A 27,516-nucleotide genomic window follows, 5' to 3' on the forward strand; every position below is an offset into this window, starting at 1 on the left:
GAAAGTATTCACAGCGCTTCACTTTTTCCACATTTTGTTATGTAACAGCCTTATTCCAAGATTGATTCAATTAATTTTTTTCCTCCAAATTATACACACAATACCCCATAATGACATAATTTTAGAGATTTTAGCAAATTTATTAAAAATAAAAAACTAAGAAATCACATGTACATAAGTATTCACAGCCTTTGCCATGATGCTCAAAATTGAGCTCAGGTGCATCCTGTTTCCACTGATCAACCTTGAGATGTTTCTACAGCTTAATTGGAGTCCACCTGTGGTAAATTGAGTTGATTGGACATGATTTGGAAAGGCACACAGCTGTCTATATAAGGTTCCACAGTTGACAGTGCAAGACGGAGCACAAACTAAGCATGAAGTCAAAGGAATTGTCTGTAGACTGCCGAGACAGGATTGTCTCGAGGCACAAATCTGGGGAAGGGTACAGAAAAATGTTTGCTGCTTTGAAGGTCCCAATGAGCACAGTGGCCTCCATCATCCGTAAATGGAAGAAGTTCGGAACCACCAGGACTCTTCCTAGAGCTGGCCGCCCGTCTAAACTGAGCAATCGGGGGAGAACGGCCTTCGTCAGGGAGGTGACCAAGAACCCGATGGTCACTCTGTCAGAGCTCCAGCGTTCCTTTGTGGAGAGAGGAGAACCTTCCAGAAGGACAACCATCTCTGCAGCAATCCACCAATCAGGCCTGTATGGTAGAGTGGCCAGATGGAAGCCACTCTCAGACCATGAGAAACAAAATTCTCTGGTCTGATGAGACAAAGATTGAACTCTTTGGCGTGAATGCCAGGCGTCATGTTTGGAGGAAACCAGGCACCGCTCATCACCTGGCCAATACCATCCAAGCATGGTGGTGGCAGCATCATGCTGTGGGGATGTTTTTCAGCAGCAGGAACTGGGAGACTAGTCAGGATTGAGGGAAAGATGAATGCAGCAATGTACAGAGACATCCTGGATGAAAACCTACTCCAGAGTGCTCTTGACCTCAGACTGGAGCGACTGTTCATCTTTCAGCAGGAAACGACCCTAAGCACATAGCCAAGATATCAAAGGAGTGGCTTCCGGACAACTCTGTGAATGTCCTTGAGTGGCCCAGCCAGAGCCCAGACTTGAATCCGATTGAACATCTCTGGAGAGATCTGAAAATGGCTGTGCACCAACTCTCCCCATCCAACCTGATGGAGCTTGAGAGGTGCTGCAAAGAGGAATGGGCGAAACTGCCCAAGATAGGTGTGCCAAGCTTGTGGCATCATATTCAAAAAGACGTGAGGCTGTAATTGCTGCCAAAGGTGCATCAACAAAGTATTGAACAAAGGCTGTGAATACTTATGTACATGTGATTTCTTAGTTTTTAATTTTTAATAAATTTGCAAAAATTTCAAAACTTCTTTCATATTGTCATTGTGTTGTGTGTAGAATTTTGAGGAAGAAAATGAATTTATTCCATTTTGGAATAAGGCTGTAACATAACAAAATGTGGGAAAAGTGAAGCGCTGTGAATACTTTCCAGATGCACTGTATAACGTGAGGAACTGGTAACTATGGAAACTTCATCAAATGCACACTTCTTCAAAAGGTTTAACGTTTTTAAATGCATTTAGAAAATAAGAAATTTCATAATTCATCACTTCTGATTTTGACTTCCATTTTTATAGCAGCTATTGTATAGGAAAGTGATCACTTCAAAAGTGCACATATACAGATTCAAAAACACAGGACTGAACACTAAAATACTAAAAATGCTAAATAAAAACATAAAAGAAGCACTTCCACTGACTGGACAGAGAAAGAAAGCTTGAACTCGGGAGCATGAACATTCAATCCAAATGGACACTCAAACGTTGTGTGAAAGTGACTACCTCGACTGAAGATGAATCAATGGCTGCAGGCAGTGCCTATTCTCCCCGACCAGTGGATGATGTATCTTTATCCTCCATTTTAGAGCAAGTGCACGACCCACCACTCAGAAATGCGCAATAAAAGCCCCATCCTTGCAGTTCCCTCACACAGGGGGCCTCACACACTCAAGAGGGCCAGAGCAGGAGACAGAAGAGTACGTATTGCTTTTTCCAAAGGACTATGACCTTATTCATGAGGTGAACGATCACCTTTTCACATTATAAATTATGTTCTTTTAATGTGCTCATTTTTAAGAACATTTTTAGATGTATTTATTTTTCCAAAATTTCTGTAGACACACAATTGTTTAGAGTAGAGGAGTAGTAATTGTCCAGTGTCTAGACCAAATACAATGGCAAGTAGTGTTTTTTTGAGGTGGTGAAGCACTTACTCTTAATTAACCTTACTCTAACTAACCTTTATCTTAGCCAATTATTACCTCTATATCCCAGTGAACAAAAGCTGAAAATCTCAAAATGGAAATCTGGGATTGACATAAACAGAGTAATCTAACATCAATTTAGCTCAGGTTTCACCTGAATATAGTCTAGGTATGTCCAAGTTGGCTAGAAACCTATAACATAGATATTAATACAGATACACAGATGGATATCTTGACGTTCAGGTGAAAACCTAGCTGATATTTGGTCGAAAAGTGTAGCCAGGCTATATCCAGGTGAGACCTGTGGTAGATTGGGGTTAAATTAGTCTGTTTATGTCAAAACGTCTCTCAATCCCAGACTGCCACTCCTCTAGACATTCACATTCCGGCTTTCACTAACTGGGATCCGGAGAGAAAGCTCTTACTCTCTGCCTCTGATTGCCACAATATCAAGGCGTCACACAGCCATATAAAAGCTGACCTTCTGACTCTTTCACCCACAAAAGGTCATCCCACAATCAGTTACCATTTCCAGGAAGGAATCCGTCTACGACTCCCAAGCTCTAAGCTTTAACTTTAACTCAGGGACACTGATGTAGAAACTATCAATATAAACTATAAATAATGCATACAAGAGAGGCAGAGATTCCATCAGAAATGGCTTGCTCTGACCCATCTGAGAACCTGCATCTATCTGACTCATCCAAACGCAACGGAAAATGTGTTCGCTCATAGATAGGAGTTAAAGAACTTTCCCTCTTGACATGTTAGCATCTCCCCGACTTAATATTCCAAGAGAAAACTTTAGACGCCCTCTATTGCAAAGGCAATAACAGGATGCAGCTACCAGCTACACCAAGGAAGCTGAACAGGTTTGTGTGCGGACACGTCCCTCACCTTTTAGAAACCCATTGGCCACACCCAATGCCTGTGCTACATTTCATTTGCTGAACAGACTTGTCACAGTTGCTCTGCCAATGGCCATGCAGCAACTACACAACCAGATTCTGCCACTGCTCTCATTATACCACTGTTCCTCCCAGTTGCAGAAAACTGGCAGCAATATTTACCACTTATCATATTGAATGGTACCATATATCTGATGCATTTTCACACCTTGTGTGATTTGTGTTACAGATACAATGACAGCTGCTGAGGTAATTATAATATAACTTTAATTGAATTTAACTCCAACATTTTTATATGTAATGTCATCATAGCCCTTTATCCAAAACCACAAGTGGTGGTCTGCAGGTCATTAACCGGCTAAAGAATTCACACACCTAGTTCTCAAGGCCTTAATTGAAAGGAAAATGCCCTCAAGGCAGTTGATTGAAAGGAAATCCCTGAGAATTTAGTTTGACACCCCTGTCCAAACCATAATGCGACCAGGAAAACATGCACTCGGCACGTATGGGCAGAATTTCTGCCAGTAAAAGAAGTGGGAGGAATAAACGAGTACTGACAGCAATCCCGGGAGCTTGCTCTTTTCTTGTCATGTGTCTTTCCGAGGAGCCTAGAGCTACTGCGCTTCTGTGTTTTGATGACATTTTTAATGACTTGGGGAAAATGAATGTCACAGCGACAATTGATAAGTTTATATACACGCCATGTACTGCAATATACGTACATGCCCTGACAAAGGTTGAGTTGTTGAAATGTGACTCATTTTACAAACTGAAGAGTTTGTAATGATCTATTTATTGCTTAGTCACTTTCTTGGATTGTTTTTTGTTCTTTTATTTAAGTTTACTTTTAACTTTTTTACATTTATTTGATGATCTTAGGTACTACATTGGTAACATCAGTTGGTAACATATCTGTGTCCAAATGGATTTGATCATTTCCTCCTATTAAAATGGAAGAAGGGTAACCATCTACCAGGTTTGGTAAATTTGTGGTCTGTAATTTGTATCAAAAAGGGTATGCACTGGGGTCCCACAGCAGAGGCACAGAGAGCACGGGGGAGGACCAATTCGTTTCCCTCGCCGGAGACAAATTTTGGCAAGTGCATGATACATAGTTTTTTCTTTTTTTTTTCCTTCAAAAATACATATTGCTTCCCAATGTGAGGCTGAACATGTCAAATTCCCATCATCATTTGGAATGTCCAATTAACTATAATTTGTAGCTGCGCACAATGTGCGATCCCTACAGCAGGTCAGGAGGGTGAAGACGTCTACAGTTCTCCTCTGAAACGCTTGCATAGAGTTGAGTCAGAGGACTTCATGGGGGACGACTCACATACAGCTATATAATATAACAATACCATGAAATAGAAGCTGATAATGTGCACTTTATCCACTTTACATTGTTAATCTAACAATTCACATGCAGTTAAAGGGCAGATTCTCAGCTATTTTTATACATTTTTGTTTCACCATGTAGAAATGACAGTACTTTTTATTCATAGTCTCCCCATTTAGGGTTCCATAACCTTTGAGATAAATAGCATCACAGGAGTTTCTGATTAGTCAGGTGTGTTCCGATGCTTCCTTAGGACAGGTATGAGGCAGCTTTCTGTATCTAGACTTGAATCTAGGCTTTTGATTGCCTTTGGGGTCTGTTATTAGTGCTTGTCAACATGAGGAACAGAGTTGTGAAAGTGAAAATTGGAATTAAGAAGAAAGAGAGCATTGGTGAGCTCAGTAATCACAAAGAGCCCGGAAAGCCTGCAGTTGATTATTACCATCATGAAATACCCCCAAACACCAGAAACATTCTTCATGAGGCTGGTGTGGATGTGTCAGGAACTACTGTCTGCAGATGACTTCAGGAACCACTGGGCCGGCTAGTGGGCAAAACACTAGTTGGCTGCAAAAACTGCATAGCAAGGATACAGCTAAGTACCTAAAAGAGCCTGTATAAACATCCTTAAAGCTGAGAATGTGAATTTGTATGTATGGTTTAAATATGCCACAGCTTCATCTTATCATGCCGGATAAATTAACCTGTTAAACGAACTGTGGTCAGCATAAAGGTGACTATATCCTCCAAGGGGGTAAAGGGTTGGATGACCCTCTCCAGTGAAACTTTCCTCTCACCAAAGCAAGGCAGGTTTTTGCCACTGTGCCTCACACCATTGACCTTCTAGTGTAAATCCAGCTAAGAACAGCCTGAAATTACTTGTTACCCGCTGTTTCAAAACATAGCTTGAGCTGGTCAAGCCATGTTACATTACGTGGCATTTAGCAGACGCTCTTATCCAGAGCGACGTACAACAAAGTGCAAATCAATCACAAGAACAAGTGCAAAAGTAGACCTGAGAGGACAGTACAGTTCCGAGTCCTAGTGTAAACATACAGAAATTCAGAACCCTTGAAGAGTACAATCAGCTTTCAAACTAGCATACCACTGTTGGTAGCTAGAATACAACAACAGCCAATAAAAACAACAATACCTATACAAGTAACGATATCTATACATAAGTGCCATTACGGTCTAAGGCTAATCACAGTGATTGTGAGTTGGGGAAGGAAAGGTGTAGCCTGAAGAGATGGGTCTTCAGTCTGCGCTTGAAGGAGGTCAGAGACTCTGCCGTTCTGACATTCACCGGGAGGTCATTCCACCACCGTGGGACCAGGACAGACAGCAGTCGTGAGCGTGAAGTGCAGGTGTGGCGAGGGGGAGGCGCCAGACGGCACGAAGTGGCAGAACGGAGGGGTCTTGTTGGTGTATAGGTCTTGATAAGGGATTGAATATACACAGGGGCTGATCCTTTAACTGCCTGGTATGCGAGCACCAAAGTTTTAAATTTGATGCGAGCCATAACAGGCAGCCAGTGGAGGTTGCTGAGCAGGGGGGTGACATGTGAATGTCTGGGAACATTGAATACCAGACGGGCTGCAGCATTCTGGATGAGTTGTAGGGGTCTGATGGCAGATGCTGGAAGGCCAGCCAGCAGAGAATTGCAATAGTCCAGGCGGGACAGGACCACTGCTTGAACAAGGAGCTGAGTGGAGTAGGTGGTGAGAGGGTCGGATTCTCCGGATGTTGTACAGGAAGAACCTGCACGCCCGGGTCACCGTAGCGATGTTCTTGGAGAAGGATAGCCTGTTGTCCATCACCACTCCAAGGTTTCTTGCACTAGGGGATGAGGTCACTGTGGTATCCCCTAGTGAGATGGAGAAATCAGAGTAGGGAGAGGTTAAAGCAGGGATGAAGATCACCTCCGTCTTATCTGAGTTGAGCTTTAGATGGTGGTTGCCCATCCAGCTCTGGATGTCTCTCAGGCAGGCAGAGATACGGGTAGAGACCTGTGTGTCTGATGGGGGGGAAAGAGACAAAAGAGTTTGGTGTCATCGGCAAAACAATGATAGGAGATGCCATGAGCAGAGATAACGGGGCCAAGGGATCTTGTGTAGATGGAGAAGAGGGGTCCGAGGACTGAGCCCTGGGGGACTCCTGTAACAAGGGGGCGAGGGGTTGACACTCCTCTAGCCCAGGACACCTGGGAGGACCGGCCAGAGAGATAAGATTTGATCCACTCTAAGGTTGTGCCACAGATCCCTGTAGATGCCAGGGAGGCTAAGAGGATGGAGTGGTTGACCGTGTCGAACGCCGCAGAGAGGTCAAGAAGGATCAGGACAGAGGAGACAGAGGGTGCTCGTGCAGCCTGAAGGGACTCGTTGACAGAGAGGAGTGCAGTCTCCGTCGAGTGGCCAGGTCTGAAGCCGGACTGGTGGGGGTCCAGCAGGTTATTCTGAGAGAGGAAGGAAGAGAGTTGGTTGGAGGCGGCTCGTTCAATGGATTTGGATAGAAAAGGAAGGAGAGATACCGGACGGTAGTTTTGAATGCAGGAGGGGTCAAGAGTAGGTTTCTTTAGGAGCGGGGTGATGTAGGCCCTCTTGAATGATGAGGGAAAGCAGCCAGAGGACAGAGAGGAGTTAACAAGGGAGGTGACAAACGGGAGGATGTCAGGCGTGATTGCCTGAAAGAGGTTTGAGGGGATGGGGTCCAGGGCACAAGTAGTAGGGTGGTGGGAGAGCAGGAGGTGAGACACATCAGCATCTGTAAGGGGACAGAAAGAGCAGAAACAGGGGGCAGACACAGAAATGGAGGCAGGCATAGAAGTGGTGGTGGTCGCGAAGGTGCTGCGGATATCTGCAACCTTCTCGTCAAAAAATACTGCAAAGTCATCAGCAGTGAGCGAGGACTGAGATGGTGGGGGAGGTGTGCTGAGGAGAGAGGAGAAAATGGAGAACAGTTGACGAGGGTTAGAAGTGGAGTTCTGGATTTTTGTTTGGTAGTAATTTATTTTGGCTGTGGTGATAGCGGAGGAGAATTCCGACAGGAGAGACTGGTAGGAAAACATGTTGAGTATGGAGCTGGTCTGAACTGGTCTACCAGCTACGAGCCGTTTCAAAACCAAGCTAGAGATGTTTTTGCTCAGGGAGTGGTTCTAAGAAGACCGGGCTGTCACTCCTGCCCAAGAAGTCCTGCCATCGTTTGACTCATTTGACTGAGGAGGCTTGTTTGACATGCCATAAGTGTGGTTGTGGTAACTCTCCCTGACAGAAGCACTCAACTCTCGAAAATAAGCACTTGCTTTATGAAATTAGCAAATTGCTAAGGCATTAACCAACGGATTTTAAAGGGAGAGAAAGTGTCCAAGCTGACTGGCAGAAACCAAAACCAAATCCCCCCCCAACCACACACATGGGCAATTTGTTCTTCATTAGCCACTGCTGTGATGTACCACTGGAGCTTGATGAAAATAGGGCCCCTTATCTCTTTCCAAAGCATCCAACAGGCCACCCACGACAAATACATTGTTCATAGCCGTCAAGACACTTCCGTGCAAGGGCGGATTGACTCGCTTCTGCCAACAAGACCACTGCCATGCCGAAACGCCCGCAACACACATGCCGGTTGTCTCTCTGCCATAGGTACGGGTAATAGCTTAATGCGTGGGATGGCCCATGACGCTTGCCGTACACTGCTAAACACACTCCATTGTTTGCCGTATGAGAGTTTAATAACGGATTGCTCGGTCGTCATATTCCTTCCTTTTCCTTTTTGGCAGGTACAGCTGTCACTATCGAGGGTTACAAAAACACAATAATTTGTGTTCGTGCTCCAGTCCTAGTGGTGCAATAATATCCAAAGCTTTAGTGGATTAAAGTATTGTTTCAAACAATGTTAAAATTATGAAAGAACGGTCCAAAAATGTGTTTTATAATATGATGCAATCCAAACGGATTTAGAATTATACGCCATAGATTGGTAAACCACTCCCTTGTTACTCAGTTAAAGTACTGTCTAAGTATTTGTAATTATTTTTATGGTGCTGCAACATGAACCATTTCAAAAATGTTTCACAGCAGTGCAGTTGAGAATTTGGATATACATGAAAGCAATTTTGCAAATTAACCATCCACCCCACATCTACAATTAAAGTCAAAAGAAAACTAAAATGAAAAAAATTATAAATAAAAACTTGGAAAACTAAATTTGAGCCAGGAGCTCTGTGCTGGTCCCTCACTCCCTCACACATAAATAAAAACATTGTATTTGCAAACTGATGTTTATATTAAGTTATATTTCATTAAAACGTTTCATGCAGGTCTGGATACTTGGTTGAGAGAGGAAAACAATGTGTGTATGCCCTCCAGAATAACTGCTTTGAAACACACAAGCCTCCAAAAAGCAATTAAAATAAATGAATCCTGTTAAGGCACTGTTGTAGTGTGTGGATAGGCCTGCCGGTCTGGCATCAAACCCAGTCCCCTACGTGGCGTTGGACAGCTGGCTGAAGCACTGCCTGGGGAAGGCGGACATTCAGCTGACCTGGATCCCATCCAGGGGACCAGGATTGACATTCCCCCAGGTATTGGTTACCGGAGGTATTGCAGTATATTAAGCCCCTGGTACATTTCCACTCCAAACTACAAATTTACCCTGGAAAAATTATACTATTTTCGACAGTAAAATAAAATTTATCTGAGCGAACAGAAGAATATTTTCTAAAAATCCTATTCAGCCCTTTCTGTTTAGGTATCCAGTGCTCATGCAAAAAATGCTAAATGCTAAATGCCTAAAAAGCCCCAGAGTCAAACATGGCCACCTCCATGAACTGGAGCCCCATTGAGCAGCTCCCATAGGAATCCATGGAACCGGTAGGCAGAAGCAGTCTCCAGTTCTTAAATATCTCGATGATCCTGTTGCATAACACTGAGGACCTGCAGCTCAACCATTAGTTGCACATAAAGTCTCTACGCAAGCCTGTGTTTTAGACCACAGCACAATAACAAGGGGCAACTGAAATCACACGGTTCGGAGGAGAGCAAATGCGCATCTCCTCTCTCGGGAATGGACCGCAGTAAGTACCTACAATGAATAGAACTGGGCATTCCACGTTGGGGGTTAAATGGAACAGCGTTAAAAAAAAAAATCACCAACCGATCACTTAATAGGCTGCATTTAATAACAGAAGTCTCCCATTATCTGGGCAGCACGGAGTGGAGCAACAACTGAGAGAGACTTTGGTAAATATTTTAATTGGCTGCCAGTCATTGAGCAGTTAGAATGGGTTTTAAAGAGAAAGTTGGTCGTGATGCAAAATCCTGTGTTTGCAGTCAGGCAATTAGTGCTTTTGGTTAGCCCCAGTGTGCCTGCTGCCAAGCAGCCTGACCCCGTCAGTCATTCCGACAGTCATTAAAATGCACCCTTACATTTCCTGTCTTTAATAATTAACCTGTGGCATTTGGCTGAATGACCAACTAAATGTATACACTCACCGAGCACTTTATTAGGAACATTTTTACTGTATTACACCTACTTATTCATGCGATTATCTATTCAGCTGTGTGGCAGCAGTGCAATGCATGCAGTCATGTAGATACGGGTCAGGAGCTTAAGTTAATGTTCACACCAACCATCAGAATAGGGAAAATGTCTAAGTGACTTTGACCGTGGAATGATTGCTGGTGGCAGAGTATCTCAGAAACTGCTCTATACTCTAATACTCTAGAGTTTGCAAAGAATGGTGCAAAAAACAAACAAAGAAAATCCAGTGAGCAGCGGTTCTGCGGACAGAAATGCCTTGTTGATGAGAGACGGGAAGTTGACAGGAAGGTGACAGAAACGCAAATAACCACACATTACAATAGTGCAGAAGAGCATCTCTGAACACACAATGCATCATAACTCTAAGGGGATAGGGTACAGCAGTAAAAGAATAAAAAAAATAAGTCATAATACTAATAAATACCTAATAAAGTGCTCACTGAGTGTATATGACACATTCTTCCTGTATGTATGCCGAGGTCAGTTTCTATTCTAGTAAGCAAGGACACAGATTTGTATGGGAATACTAAAGGGTCTAAAAATATTTCTTATATCTCAGTTCTAGCACCAAGCACATACTATGCTCCAAAACATCTCTGAAATACATTGCGTAAATCAGCCACAGGTATTATTCCCATGTGCAAATCCATGAAGATGCAAGAAATCAGCGGTTTACAGTCATAAATATTGCTTAAATACGTTCTCCTTGCGGCGGTAATCAATTCGCGTTGACAGGGAATGTATTGTGGAAAACATCTTGTCAGAGGATATTTTTCCATACATGTCGCACGGAAGTCATGTACTTGAACAGAGGGGGTGGGGTTGGGTCTGGATCCATCAGCTCATGAAATAGTCATATCTGCTGCTCTGTCATAGATAGTTCCTCTGGAGCTAGCGGTTGGATTAATAGTCGCCGTAGTCTTCCTGTATCACTATTGCCGTAAAACTGAAGCATTAGCGCTCCGCTGGCCGGGCACAGCGGCGATAAGCTACCCCCGTCCTCGTTTGGCTGGAGTCGGAAAGCCACTATTCAGAGGGTAATGCCTCTGCCAGGGGACCTCGCCGCCAGTAACCTGCGCCGTCCTCCTCCCCCCAAAGGGGGGGATTATTTACAGGAAGGGCACCCGAGCATCCCCTCCAATCTGCCTCTCGCTCTGTCCAAACTCCCGGGCCCCCACGGGGCCCCTCTCCAATAGAGACAGATTAGGCTGTTTGCTCTTGACAGGAAGCACTGCAGGGGAGAGGGAAGGGAGAGGCGGAGGGGGGTGGCAGGGGCCAGCATTGATCCAGGCCTGGGAGCACCCCCCCGGGGAGAAGGCAACGAGCCGCCAGGCGACGCAGCACCCGTCAGGGTCCGCCGCAAACGGAAGCGGCTTCGCCCGGTGTCCGGCCGCAGGGTGGCGGGGGGAGGATGGCGCGGTTCACAGTGACACGGTTCTGCTGCTCTATACGGAAGCGCAACAACCCGACTGCGGTTAATGCGCCGTCCGAAAATAGCCCGGAAAGGAGGGGCCACCTGAGATTCGCCAGCCCAGTCAAGTGCCCATCCACGAGACTGCCGTTTTCCGCCCGTGATCCGGGATGAATGCGAGCCTAGTCCGTGCCACGCATGGCAATCGGGGTGAAAATTTATATTAATCGTTACACGGGATGAAAGAGAAGGGCGGTCAGCGGACCGCCGGACCGTCGCGGATTCCTGAAACTCTCGAGCGTACTCTCAGGGCCCCCTTCTTTACAGTTAGCCTACTTTACCCCCGTGTGTCATTTCTCTTTCACGCGGACGTCCGTGGGAATTTTCCGCTCGACCGTGAGTTGAAAGGGTACGGAGGGCGAGGGGCTCCCACGGGACCACGCGCTCCGCCCGTGTGCGTAAAAACGGGGCGCGTAATCTGCGGCAGGGGCTGACACCACGGCGCACTTCAACGCGTCCATTAGCGGCGCTTCTGTGGGAGTTAGCGCTCCGGCCCATTACGCTGTTCCTGCGACGGCGGGCGCAAATAAACAAAGTGCTGCGCCGCACCCGGCCATTCATCACGGAGACGCTGCGCTCCCTAGCCTCTCCCACTCGGGAAGCCGCGCTAACTGACGTGGGTCGTATCTTAGCGACGGCGGCCGAGCAGAAGCAAGGGGGGAGGGGCGGGGGGGCTGAGCAGCAAGTCCTTCAGGTTTGAACACCGGGAGCCTGGTTTTAAATACTTCTCATCTATGCCTGTCCATCAAAGCTTCAAACGGCCGTGTAAACTTCTTATTGGCGCAAGAAGAACATGGGTTCTTACTTGCTGAAGAACCTAAGCACTTGTAAATCTCTTTGGATTAAAAGCGTCTGCTAAATGACTAAAATGTCAATATAAATCGAAGAACAGACACATCAGCCTCCCAGCAAAGCTACCTAAAATGTCTTCCCAAGATATATTAGTTTGGGTAAAGTTGAGTTGATTTGAATTTAATTGTGTTATTGGTTTTTTTTTTCTGATATTGCAATGCAATCATTCACCAGGTTATACTTTCTATAAATTATTCAGACAGAGGATCCTACCATGAGAGTAATAATGCGGCGGTTCTCTAGGCAGCCTCTGAAATCCGTATTCTTAGTCCTCCGCGGTACCTGTGATGTAGAGAATATACCAGAAGAGGACAGGCAGAACCCGTTCAGAGTGCCTAATTAGGTCGCGGTCAGCCTCCCCGACACCTCACACTCCATTCTAATGAGAAAGCCCCCCTTACTGACTGTGCCGAGATCTCGGTTAATTTCTCGCTAATAACCATTTGGCCGCGCACGTCTTCAGCAGTCCCTGTCTCCGTTTGATGAGTCATCGGCTGGACGGATCTCATCGCCACACTGTTCGTCACGGCTCCGTAGCTCCCGTATAGTTGAAACTTATTATTTTTTTTATTGTGTTCTTTTACGGGCCGGTACTCACAGAGCATCATCGGAGGGCTTTTTTTTCTTTTTTTTTCGCCCTTTGAAAGAGCCCTGTTTGGTATGCAGCGGAAACACTTGGCACCGTTCATGATTACTGCATACAGCTCTCCCCTGTGGGCTACGGTCTTTGAAGAGGGAGAGAAAATTGTTTAAAGACACACGCTACACTTTTAATTCTTCCTCTGAACACTTTCCAGTATTTGGCCGCCACTTACTCTTTCCCATAAAGCTTTAACTACCACGGTCTTTTTGCAGGTCAAGCTGATGTATAGTTGAGAATGAATGGCAGTCTGTGGGGAAATGCTAGCCTTTGCATTGTAAAAGGAATGTGTCACCTTTTTAAAAGAAAATATGGGCCATACTGTAGGATAAAAAAGTGTTTTTTTCTTAATGAGCTGGTGGGCTGCCTGCAAACGCAAAGCTACTTCAGTTTCCAAAAGGGACTTATATACAGTTAAGGCCAAAAAAATATTATTTACATTAGACCAATTCATTTCTGTAGTCATGCATTCATTATTAATTGGAAAATATCTTTATGTTTACTTCAAAGGTTTCATGTTCTCTAATCCGATTCGCTGGAGCTATTTGGTCCCTTTCTCCAATGTTGCCCAAAAATTCTTTGCTACTACTTACTGTTTATGTTTCGTATCTAATTCATCAATCTAATTGAATATATTCCATATTCTACAGGCTTTTGTATGTGACTGTAATTGACTTGAAGCAGTAGTTGAGTCTAGTCTAGAGAACAGCTTCTAAATGTTTTTGCGTAATGTGTAAAACATTTTTACGCATATAGCGAAGAATATATGAACAGTGGTTGTGTTGCAGCCGGATTCAATCATAGCCAATCAAATAACTTATTTTCATTCCCTATAAGAGGTTTGCGCTTTGTACCCCAGTTTACTTACAAATTCCGTTGGTTACCATTGCCATATGAGGATGCCCAGTTAACACAAAACTCTCAGACATATTTCTCGTATAACGTTTCCATATTTTAGGTCCATTCGACAGAAGAAGCTTCATTTGTGTGTGGAAAGTGCAGCGAATGGCTGTGACTTTTTCCAAACTTTGAGTTCAAATAAAAATTTTGAGAATTTTCTCCTGCCTAAATATCTATTCTTTTTTGAAATCAATATTATGGCCCAGTTTTAAACCTGTAGGTAAATAACTTAAATATGTGGTGCTATACTATGACTAAGAAATAATGATAGCAGTATCTTGAATTTCTCCTGAATAAAACCAGGGAAGATCATCGCGAAGCAAATGATACCACTCCCAGCAATAAAATAATTTGGTACATAAACTATTGCTCAGCATGAAAGAAAAAAGCATAATGCATGAGTACATCATTAATTCACACCAATAGCACAGGTTACTTAAACTTAACTGAACTGACCAATCTCCTTGGTCTTCTCCAGGAGTGGAAAACATTATGAGCCACTTGAGGGATAGTAGGGCAGTTGCAGTTTGCATAGTTTGCAGACAACTTTCTCCTTGGTTATTAGTTTGTCTCCGATGGCACAGAATGTGTAATATTTCCAAAGAGCACTTCTGCGGTGCAGTGGAGTCACAAATGTTTTTGGTCCTCCTTTTGCAATTTATAACCTAGAGACTGTGTGGATAGCATGACCAACGCCTGAAATATTCTGAAATATTTTTAGGCTACCCACAGTACACCCTCCAGACAAAACAATAACACGGCTTGTTGTTTATCGGTCCCTTTGATATTGAGTGCTTCCACGAGCGCAACACTGGGCTGCCTATTTTGCCATCAAGGCAGTGGAATTAAAAAATCAAACCATTAATTACATATTAGATTTTAACAATTTTCCTGAGATTCTAACAAGTTCAATTATCAAAAAAAGAAGAGATCCCTAGTGCAGGCTCATCATGGAGGAATCTATGGCACCTCAAGTCGACCACAGAAAAGGTAGATGGTGTTAAATTAGCTTGAGAGAGATAACTCATGCAGTACATTTTAATTATGTGACTGTAATGACAATGATAGGTACATGCAAGCTATCATTTTCATTACAGTCACATAATTAAAGATTGTTCGAGTTCACGTTACGTTTATTGTCGTTCTTCTCATTACAGAACGGTAAAAGAACAGAATACTGTACCAATGTGTGCAGCATCAGGGGGCAGTTTGTAGCCTTGTGACTAGGGAACATGACTGAGACCTCGAAGGTTGGTGGTTCAAGTCCCAGTGTAGCCACAGATCCGCACAGCTATTAGACAACAACAAAAACAGTTGAGGGTTATGGTCACATAACCTCGGTCTGAGCCGGGGCACGGGGCGAAGCGCAGACCACGCTAACGCCAAACGGCAGAGTTCACTGATACACCCCCACCAGCGCCTCACCAAATCACAGAACATGCTCAGGCACGTCAAAACCCACGATGGAGAAACGCCACTTTGACAGCTCGCCGCTGACCGTGTGCTGACCTGAAAAATAGAGCCCTCCGGTCCTTATTTTTCTGAGAGCTCTCAAAATAATGTTGGTTCACTCCTGTACTTGAGCACAGTACAGTATTTCTTATTTTTTTGCATGTTTGTCACACTTAAATGTTTCAGATCATCAAACAAATTTAAATATTAGTCAAAGACAACACAAGTAAACACAAAATGCAGTTTTTAAATGAAAGTTTTTATTATTAAGGTAGAAAAAAAATCCAAACCTACATGGCCCTGTGTGAAAAAGTGATTGCCCCCCCTGTTAAAACATAACTTAACTGTGGTTTATCAAACCTGAGTTCAATTTCTCTAGCCACACCCAGGCCTGATTACTGCCACACCTGTTCTCAATCAAGAAATCACTTAAATAGGACCTGCCTGACGAAGTGAAGTAGACCAAATGATCCTCAAAAGCTAGACATCATGCAGAGATCGAAAGAAATTCAGAAACAAATGAGAAAGAAAGTAATTGAGATCTATCAGTCTGGAAAAGGTTATAAAGCCATTTCTAAAGCTTTGGGACTCCAGCGAACCACAGTGAGAGCCATTATCCACAAATGGCGAAAACATGGAACAGTGGTGAACCTTCCCAAGAGTAGCCGGCCGACCAAAATTACCCCAAGAGCGCAGCGACGACTCATCCAAGAGGTCACAAAAGACCTCACAACAACATCCAAAGAACTGCAGGCCTCACTTGCCTCAAGTTAAGGTCAGTGTTCATGACTCCACCATAAGAAAGAGACTGGGCAAAAATGGCCTGCATGGCAGAGTTCCAAGATGAAAACCACTGCTGAGCAAAAAGAACATTAAGGCTCGTCTCAATTTTGCCAGAAAACATCTTGATGTTCCCCAAGACTTTTGGGAAAATACTCTGTGGTGTGACGAGACAAAAGTTGAACTTTTTGGAAGGTGTGTGTCCCATTACATCTGGCGTAAAAGTAACACCGCATTTCAGGAAAAGAACATCATACCAACAGTAAAATATGGTGGTGGTAGTGTGATGGTCTGGGGCTGGTTTGCTGCTTCAGGACCTGGAAGACCTGCTGTGATAAATGGAACCATGAATTCTGCTGTCTACCAAAAAATCCTGAAGGAGAATGTCCGGCCATCTGTTCGTGACCTCAAGCTGAAACGAACTTGGGTTCTGCAGCAGGACAATGATCCAAAACACACCAGCAAGTCCACCTCTGAATGGCTGAAGAAAAACAAAATGAAGACTTTGGAGTGGCCTAGTCAAAGTCCTGACCTGAATCCTATTGAGATGCTGTGGCATGACCTTAAAAAGGCGGTTCATGCTTGAAAACCCTCCAATGTGGCTGAATTACAACAATTTCTACAAAGATGAGTGGGCCAAAATTCCTCCACAGCGCTGTAAGAGACTCATTGCAAGTTATTGCAAACGCTTGATTGCAGTTGTTGCTGCTAAGGGTGGCCCAACCAGTTATTAGGTTTAGGGGGCAATCACTTTTTCACACAGGGCCATGTAGGTTTGGATTTTCTTTCTCCCTTAATAATAAAAACCTTCATTTAAAAACTGCATTTTGTGTTTACTTGCGTTGCATTTGACTAATATTTAAATTTGTTTGATGATCTGAAACTGAAAAAAAAAAAGAAGGGGGCAAACACTTTTTCACACCAATGTATACAAATGTCTGATCAAGACATTATTTAGATAATTAAGAGCAGAAGTTGGCAGAAGATCCTGAAGAGGATTGGCCCTTGCTGTGCACCCCTGCCTTTGAGGAAGGGCTCAGTAAAACTCATCAGAGCGATCTGCCTGCCTGCCTGCCTGTCTGGTATCTATCGGGGGGAGGGGTGTAAGTTTACCTGATTCCGGGAAACACAACTGTACACCATGGGGCAGGGAGGGAGAGCAGGGAATGACCTTAAAATACAGGTAGTAGTGATGAAAACGCATTTCCATGTCAACCAATTCCTCAATAAAGATGTGAAAGAACCATCCACAAAAAAACACACTTAGCACTGGCTTCACAGATGGCATCAGGTACGGTTCTGGGTTCAAACAAAACATTTCCCCTTGAAATGATGCGTGTAGAATATGAAGTGCTATCAAACATAAGCTCGGCGTGCTGTGTTTACAGACTGGGGAAGTCAAAGGAGCGCTGCAGCTTAACTTGGCTGAATGACTCCTCGTAGCCTGTGATGCAACTTTTTGAAATCACATAAATTTCACCGAAAATTAATAAATATATCTGAACAGGTGTGACAGAAATTGGTCTGTATCGCGGAGGCACTTTCTGTTAACAGCACATTGTATTAAATACTTATTACTTCATGCTTTTTTGCATTTGAAACAAACCTTGCGTTTTGTCCTGTAGGGCTCATTGAATTATAATAATCAAGGAAGGTAATCCACCCTCATGATTGTCTGGGTCTGCCGTGTAGGAGAGAAGAAAGGTATAATTGCATGGTAAATGCCTGTGGTAATGTGTGTGCTTAGCAAAGGGGTCTGGTAAAAGCATTCATTAAAATTTCAGTGGTAAACCTTCGAGTTTATGAACTCTGTCATACAAAATATACAAAAAAAGAGATTGTAATCGTACAACGTATAATTTCTGTTTGCACTTTCTAATGCGTGGGGCATTATTTGTATGCCAACTAATGAACTGTTTAATACAGCCATTACATTTTCTTCAAGCACTGTGATTTAACAGTGCATTATTTAATTGTCGTCACCGCAAAATCACAAGAACCCAATCTTCTTGTGATTTTCTACCACCAAAAAGAAAGACATTCTCTGGTGTTCTTGTGATTTTCATTGAATCACAACCTTGTCCTCAAGTTGTTTTACGAAGAAAAGTGTGAGATGTGGCTGATAAGGAGGGTGGAGAAAGCCGTTGTTATAAAAGCCACACTTTTATTCACCTCAACCATCCTTTGACTTTATTGTGAAGTGCTGACATGACATGTTGTGCTAGCTGGGTCCCTGGTTCACCAAGCCTTGAATTAGGAGGTCTATACAGCCCAGGTTTCATGCTGAAGACACCTGGGTTCAAACAGTATTTCTTTTGAATTTAAGCACTTTTCTGCACTTGACTAAGCTTGCCTGCTGTACAAATGAACAAATGAAATGATGCCAAAAGTGCAAACCCCACCCATGCGCTCCTCCACCAAGCAAGTGCATTTGAAAAGTATTTGAATCCAAAGCAAATACTATTTAAACCCAGGACCGCTCTCCCGAAATACAAATTATTGTTATAACAAAATGGCTTCAACGTCATGGTGACAGAGGTGTATCTGCACATCACAAAGTTCTCAGTCCATACTCCATTTTGCACCCCCTTGGAGTAAATTACCTTGAAAGGCACTGCTACCTCTCCCAAGCTCCTCTCCTCCGCTTACCTCCCCTGCAATCAGAGGGGGAGAAGGCACCTCCCCCCCACTTCTGAGTCCTTTACTTGACACATCATGGAGGCAGCTTTCTTTATTTTTATTAGTCCCGCTTATTCGATTTACTTGTGCGGAAAACTATTCAAGCCACAGAAATGATATCATCCTTCAAATAGAGCTGACCAGAGCCCGGACTGGAGCTGGCACTGCAAGGTTGGGCCATCTTCATGGCCTTCCATTTTGTTTTGGGTTGGATGAATGAACACTCATTAATTCCAAATCGATGCTTTCTGTTCAAGGCTCTGCCGGATCGAGAGATAAGGAGCTTCACAGCTTTTATCTGCCTTTATTCTGGAGCTTTGAAGTGTTCTCTTTGTAAAGGGTGTGATTTTTTTTTTTTGAGCTGGACATCTTTAAAGTTTCAAATTTAACAATGCATCATTGCTTTGCACTAGTCTAACTGAACCTAAACTATGCCTTGCAGGCATCAAAAAGCAATTTAAATCAGACACCTGATCTTCAAGATTTAGTGAATTTATACAGTGAAGTCCGTATACACCTATCAGCCACAACATTAAAACCACATGCTTAAACCAGTTTTTTCATGATTGAAATGCTTGTCGATATACACTTAATATTTAATTATATGATATGCGTACTTGTATAAGAACATAATCATAAGTGAATTGCATTCAAAAGTTGCATTTTTAAATGAGCTCATGGTTTTGCGCATTGTTTTGTTATTTATACATCTTGGTACGTACTGGTGTTCATGATCACATCTATCTTAACAGGTAAATAATTCAGACATGCATAATCTCAAGGCCTAACCAGTGTCGGTCAAGAGGGTTAATGATAAAAAGCGTGTTTGATCGTTCTTACTAAACAGCAGCCGTTCGGGTTTTAAGTTCAGAGGCAATTCCCGATCATCCCACTGGGAGTAAAGTGAAGTGACAGGAGTGATGGGAAGACAAGGCTTTGAGGGCTTTGAGGTCTCTGTGACAGGATCAAAGTTTGAAAGCTGTCTGACAGATTCTACTCGGTTTGAAGTTCAATTTCAATTAAACATTAACATGTTTCATTTGGGTCAGCACTGCAGTGATCAGATTTAGCTTTATTTCTGTTGAGAGAAATCACAATAGTCACAATCACATTGCTATAAGTCTCTTAACAAGCCACAATGTAATAAGTATTCAAATATGAATATGAATGTGGCATGCATCGTGTGTGTTACCTAAAATCATTACCTGGGAGGTCAGCTAACTTTCAATAATGTAGAAATCCCTACAAGGAACTAAGAACAATGTTTACTTCCACAGAATAGCATCGTGGTCTAAAAGAGATACGCACACAGGACTTCCACAATTAATCACTTCTTTAATGTGAAGTAGCAAACATTTTAGCTCCAAGCCTTCATCAGTGTGTAAGAAAAGTACTACTCAATGAAATGTTGATTATCAATACCAATTTGCTCAAGAGGTACCAGAGGATCTCACCTGTTTCTTGTTGCCTGTTTATCAGTTTTGTATTTATACCTGTCCTTTTCAGCTGCTCGTTTGTCTTCTTCAGTTTCCAGAGTCTGCCCTCGTATTTGTTTTGCTTCCCCGGTTTTTCTGTCTGCTTTTATGCATCCTGATTTTGGGGATTTTTTGGTTTTTGGTTTTTGTACCTGGTTTTGACTGTGTTTTTGGATTTCCATTTTGCGTCTTCCCTGTGCTTTATCTGCCTGTTTTTGTCACCCCTGAGTCTACGATTGGTTCCTTCTGCCCGGGTTCTTGACAGTAAATGGCACAAGAGTGAATCATGTTTGATTCCTAAGGTAAATAATAGACATGCAAGTTGTTTTTTTTTAGCATCTGTGCCTCTTGCAATAGCCACACAATGAGTTAATCATAAAGATCTTTTCTGAAGTATTCCATCCAGTTTTGTCAATAAGCAACATATGTCTGATTAATACTATATGAGGCTGTTGCATTAAAGTAGCACAAAGCACTGTTGTTGTAGATAGTAATTTTTGAAGTAATTTTTGATGGGTAGAATACAAATAATGCCGTGGCTACCATTACCCCTACCAGTTGAAAGGGACATCAAAATGCTAGAGAAGCCACAAAGAAAGCTTTTGGGACTTCACATGTTATGAGGTGAGATGATAGGAAACTGCAAATTTGTTCAATCTCATGATGATACTTCTCAGCAATCATTTAAATTTGATATGATACAAACATACACAGTGAAATGCACATCATCACTGCAAAATTGTATACATTCTAACATTGCTTCATGAAACAACAGTGTCACACCTAAAGAACAGGTGGAACTTTTTTTCAATCATATAAATATGAAAGTGTGGCAGTCATCATGATTGGTCACTGCTAATAAATATTTGGAAAAACACAAAACTCCAAAAAACTATACCTATGCACAGAAATGTGAGGTTCATTTGTTCATACATTGGATGCCCATGCCTGTTCATGTTGCTTCGCATAAGTAAACATGCTAGAAATCCCATAAAGGCTGACTTCAGGGACAGGTGAAAACATCAGCAATACATTAATTCTCTGCAAACTCTCTCCCCAAGGCACAATTGGCCATGGCAAGTAATCCAAATCCAAATTTGATCATACGCGTCACTCATGAATGAAGAGGAGAGTTTTCAGAGTGTAAGATTCATTACAATGATGGTCACCTCATGCTAAATAACATCACCCTTGTGTTGTCCTGAAAAGCACTAAGTGAGAAGTCAGACCATGTTTCAGACATGCTGAAAAAAAAAACAGCTCAAGCTAGGTTTCGAACAGCTGACAGCTGGTTGACCACTTAAGATCAGCTCCCAGCTCAACATGGTTAGCTGGTTGACCACTTAAGATCAGCTCCCAGCTCAACATGGTTTGACCAGCTCAAGCAAGGTAGTTAGAGTGGGATTCACAATGAGAACCTGCATGGCTTGAGTTTCCAGATCTCAGCAAAGAACTAAGTCTAAGCCTGAATTCAGTGAACACTAGACCCATTTGGCAAGTGTGTACGTAGGTGGCACACAGATAGCAATACAGTTTTTTTAAACAAACAATAAATGAAGACAAATCCATAGCTTTATGTTACATAACCACAAGTGCCTTTGCACCTGCAGGTACAGAACCAAATTATGAACGGTTCAGATATGGGATTTTATGCCTCACAGGCTACAGCAGTTCTGAGTATGTGAAAATGATGTCTGCTGTTTGTGCTTTCTTTCCATTGGGTCTGTTTTATCACCTCTGTCCTCCTCTGGTCCAGCAGACAAGCACAGAGCACAATGCGCAATCACCCCAGCCGATACCACCTTTCAGATTAGGCACAGTCTGGTCCTGCACTACCAATTTCCCTAATTAGGCCTCGAGCGATGACTTTTACTTTGGGCCCGAATGCAGGAATGAGAAATGGTGGTGAAGAAGGCTATAATTGTTCAGAAATGGTTACTTGTCCATTTCTAAAGTGCCTTGTTACTGGAAACTATAATTGGTAAAAAGAGTAGCATAGGCATGAAAGGAACAATGGTCAACTTGGGTTGAAAATTTCAGAGGATTCAAAAGTCTAATCACTCAATGAAGAGTTGCATGATTAAAACATGACCCTGTTATCTGACCACTTTCATCTTCCTCAATAATATGAACATTACCTAGAATTATTTGGTACAACTGTAATTACCCACTTAGTAACCGAAGGCAGCCAATTAAATGGATAGGCTCTGAGTAAAATGGAAAATTTGCCATAAACTCTGAGAAAAGCCATTTCATGAGCATAATTGCACTGTTAACGTCACACTGCTGCATTGTAACAAATAATGGCAAATCATTTAGTTGTCAACAATAACTGAATACATTGCAATGTTCCGTGCAATTATACATAGTGTTTCTTTTTTGTCCTGAAATTCATAAATGCACCTACAATTCCCAAAATGCCGCTTTTAATCAGCTACTGGAACTGCTTTTTTGGGAACAACCATAGCTTGCAGCTCTACACCAATATACCACCACTTCATCTGCAATTTCATAATTGCCTACAGCTGTCATTTAAACACTATAATGCTGAAAATCACAAAAAAAAGAAAAAAAAAGCCTACTGCATTTTTACAATCCCTAACTGTTGAATGAATGAATATCACAGCCGTTGGCTCCCTAATTTAGCACTTAGCGTTACGCAATTAGGAGGGTCTGGTGCCGTACCTCTATCTTGTGTGACTTGCTGCGGGGCTGCACCTCATGAACACCCTGCTGGTGGTGGGTGGCAGGCGGAGACGGCCAGACGTAGGCAGCTACATACGGACGGAGTGCCAAACCGCTGTGGGTGGCAGCCGTGGCCTAGGGGCATGGGTGCTGGCACCAGGTGCTAGGAGTGCCAGCTCTGGTAGGTGAAGCTGTCCATTCACCTGTAGGGAGGAAATAAGAGGTTGTGAGGACCATTGTATTGGACAAGAAAATGAAATCACTGGCGGTTGATCTGTATGGTATGAATGAATGGTAGTAACTCCAAGCTGACATCCTGCACTTCTCTGTAGGTGAACTCTGCCAGTGTGTGAGACTTCCAACTCTCAGCACAATTAACCCGCATTTACTGAAATACCAACCAAGATTTCACACGTCAGCAGAAAGATTCAGTTTATAAAATTTGGAACATGAACCTGGAGGATGAAAACATTCTGTATAAGGCTGACCATACAATGGCATTCTTACGTAGTTCAGATTTCAATGGACACAACTACACACATCATGAAAAATAGAACAAACAGTGCAGTCCAGAAGTATTTGGACAGCATTACATTCTTTTGGCTCTGCACTAAAATCGAACAGTGAATATTAAGTTATAGTACAGACTGTCACCTATATTGACATCCAAACTGGGTGATGTGTGTAGGAATTGCATCCTTTTTATACAGTCGCTCCCATTTTATAGGACCAAAGGTAATTGGACAGTTTGCTTCTCAGCTGTTTCTGATTAGTCAGGTGTATTCATATGTGTAAAAGAAAACTTTCAATAAACAGTCTTGATTCTAGGTCTTCGGGGTCTGCTATTGGCATTTGTCAACATGAGGACCAGAGTTGCGCCAACGATTATAAGGCAGAGAAATAAGAAGGCTTACCAAAATAAACTATTTGGAACTGTTTCTCCAATATTTTCCGAAAAGGACCAGTTTACACGCAGGTTTTTTGTTTTAACCCAGCACTAACTTGTATAACTAATCATGATTAAGACCATGATGAAGTAGAATCAGGTGTCTTAGTGTTAGGGCCAAAACAAAAAAAACAGCACCCACCCACAGTCTGTTTGGATACGATCGGACACCTCTGATCTAAGGCATTGGGCTAATTGGAAACACAGTTGTATGGGTATGGAAACGGCAATAGAAAGATGAACGGAATTATATTATGCTGGAGTCATAAAAGAACAAATCCGCAAGTAATTTACTGATTGTGTATCAGGTCATGAATACAATTCCAACATTACTAACATGCAGACCCATTTTTCTTGAATGAAACTGAGGTATAATTAATAAATTAAAACAAATTAAATAAATAAGTAGGTGATGTCCAAATTAAGTTCCAAGAGCAGTTGAAGTTCACTCTGAGCCCTAAATCTTCACATATCCTCCCAAGGGAAAAGATCACATTTGCATTTCAGGACTGAATAGATTACTCAAGCACAGGTTGGGGGTTACCTGAGCTCAATATCAAAATTATTATGCATATTATTATCTCTCTCTCTCTCTCTCTCTCTCTCTCTCTCTCTCTCTCTCTCTCTCTCTCTCTCTCCTCTCTCTCTCTCTCTCGTTTTATAATGCCATGGCTTTATAAGACTTTCAAGACAATGTTATCCCCTTGTAATGAGGTCAAAATAAGCATTTCCTTATCAGTCAAAAGTCCTCTGGATGGTGTCTAGTATTTTGAAACAAAACTTACTTTGTATTGTGTCCCTGTTTAGAGCACCCTGGATTTGTTTCAGTTCGTCGATGGAAATGCACTGCTTTGCACACAAAACGCGAACAAAATAATCAATTAAATGAAACATGACTCCTCAGATCCCGCATTACCTATCTTCACTGTGCATGGCACAGGTCTGTAACATTTTGAATATGCTATATGCAAATTGGAAGAAGACAGTTATAGTCTACATTATGAGAGAAGTGTTTCCGAAGGCAAAAAAATGCCCTCTGGGGTTCTTGACAAAGCCTTTGTGATAAAATTTCCTTTTCAAGCAGATAATTAATTCCTTTCCCTGTTTAAATATGGATTCCACACTCCTCCATTTTGTCATCTGCTTCCACCATGTGTAATATTCAGGTTTTACCCTTGGCAGATAGTTATGCTAATATGGATACATTTCTCAGTTGAGACTAAAGTACTCTATAGAATACAGTATTCATTTAGACTGAAGTATGCTTTTGAAAAGGCAGTTAATTGCTGCTCTGACAGTTACACGAAACACATTTTGGTTTTATTTATCACAAAAATCATTTTATCTTCTTTTTAGGCGATTGTAAAGAAAGTGAAAATAAATGTTTAATGGTGAGTCCAGACCTACAGTATAGTCTAAGTATTTGGACAGTGACACAAATTGTGGGGTCAGAAATTGGTTGAGGATTTCAGGCTGCTCTAAAATGCAAAGGATTTGCAACCAAGCACTAAATATGACTTCAATGATGACTTTATGTTAATTTTTACCGTTACATTAGGTCCCCCGAAATTGGAAGACTATGTGTAAAGAGGGTACATGGTTCACCTGATATGGATGTAAATACTCACAAAAGAACCTCCATGCACACTGTCATGTGGTCCTGTAGCAAAGATGGTAAAGGAAGAAAGATGGTAATCTCAACTCCTATCAGCTCCTATTCCACTTTAGCCTTGTTGTATGAGACATACCATGAGCATGTATAGGTATGTAAGTCGCTGAAAGAAGGCACAAAGAAGCATTCAATTTCAAGACACTTTGCATATGCGATGAACAACTGTAAAATAAATGTATTTTTTTGGACCGCTCTCTACTGTTCCTCACTGACTGTACTGTTCAGGGGCTCTGTACATCTTACATTCGTCAATATATGAAAACTTTTTTCTGTTCAAAAGTTGACAGTTATTTGGCTGTTATAATACACTTTAATCAATGTATCATTTGTTCTTACCTTTAAAAATAAATCACAGGTAAGCAACGATTCAGCTAGCTGGCATTGCTAGACCTTTGTTTTAAAAAGGCGTTGGTGGCGAACAAAATGGAATGTTCATGAAAACGTTCAACAGCAACTTTGCTGCAACCGTAGTTCACCGCAAACGTTCGCTGGCTTGAATGCACGTTTGGCTAACATCAGCGAGATGAAGACCGAGCCCTCCCCCGGAGGAGGCGGACATCTCTCTCACCTCCTAAAATGGTGGAGTGGAGACTGACAAGTGGCAGGAAGACGGCTGTCATTAAGCCCTCGCAGGTGGCTCGACTCCCCCCCCCCCCCGCGCGTTGGACCGGCTCCCTGTCTCCGCCCTACACCTGCTGCGGAGCAATAGGAGATCTACACCTCTTCAGAAGGAGCCCTTGTCAAAATGAAGATGTTCAAAAAGGCATATTCGACCCAAAGCAGCGCAGGGTGTCCAGACTGACTTGCACTGAAAGAGCTGGCTCCAAGCGCCTGTGCTCTTCCTGTCTGTAGTCGAGCTGTTCCCGGGCAGGTTATAATTGATGAGTGTTGCAGGTCATGAGAGAAGCTCTGGTTGAGTATGAGCACTGTAGAAACCGTAATTGCCATATCCGCCACGTTTGTATCCATATGCAATGTCATACTGCAATGTTGTACACTGAGCACGCATACATACAGATTCAATTCAGATTTAATCAATAACTTAAACGAGTGCCGCACTTCAACACTGTGTATGGACGTAACCCCCGCCCCCAGAGGTTTGTTTGAAAAATGCAACTTAAGCATCTTGAGTTGAGTTCTCGCAGAAAGTTCTGTGATGCATATACTATAGAAATTCCAAATCAGAGGTGTGGTTGATCTTCATTTTAAATGGTAAGTGCTGATAAATTAAATTCAGTTCCTGAATTTGAACTGAATTTAATATCATATTTGAATTTGATCGTATAATTTACCACCTTAAAACAATGCTCCCATATTTAAATGAATCTATAATAATGAATGAAAAATGTATATATTTGATTTGTTAAAGTTAATTATTTTAATAGATTATTTTAATTCCCTGTGATAATTTATTTCAATGCCAATGCTACTTCCTGGGATTCATCCTCAAAAGTATGCACTCTGCTTTTTTAAAATTTTTATAATGGTTTACATCAGACCTGGGTCAAATACGTAATTTCTTTGGATTCAAATCCTTTTTCTGTGATCTTGCCTTGTGCACCTGAGCCAACAAAGGGGAATCATGAGGCGGAGATTGCACTTTTTGAGAGCACTTAATCGGTTCCAATACCTCAGATAAGCTCAGTAAAGCATAGAAAAGTATTTCAATCCAAAACAATTATATGTAGTTAGGTTACCCCAACTCTGATGACAGTCACGAAAAAGTAGAGAAAGAAAAAAGATATTGGTTCATTTCTACAAAATAAAATCATTTGTATTATTTTGCTATATCCCATCACTGTATTTTGACTTGAAAGTGCACAAGTCAATGCTGTCTACGCAGAACATACATATGCAATTTTAATGCAAGAATACA

General features: G+C 42.3%; 1 protein-coding gene across 4 annotated transcripts in view; it reads right to left on the reverse strand.

Moving 5' to 3' along the window:
- Positions 1–27,516, reverse strand: part of zgc:172282 (leucine-rich repeat and fibronectin type III domain-containing protein 1-like protein) — a 122,158-nt gene that overhangs the window by 51,277 nt on the left and 43,365 nt on the right. For 3 of the 4 annotated variants that reach the window (XM_061216161.1, XM_061216159.1, XM_061216162.1), the window contains exon 2: positions 23,023–23,225. The gene's annotated coding sequence lies outside the window, so the exon portion shown is untranslated. Of the gene's footprint in view, positions 1–12,624; positions 12,695–23,022; positions 23,226–27,516 lie in introns of those variants that run through there. The other variant, XM_061216160.1, reaches the window with a different exon arrangement.

The sequence above is a fragment of the Conger conger genome, chromosome 13 (assembly GCF_963514075.1).
Source record: "Conger conger chromosome 13, fConCon1.1, whole genome shotgun sequence".
In the NCBI taxonomy this organism is placed as follows: Eukaryota; Metazoa; Chordata; class Actinopteri; order Anguilliformes; family Congridae; genus Conger; species Conger conger.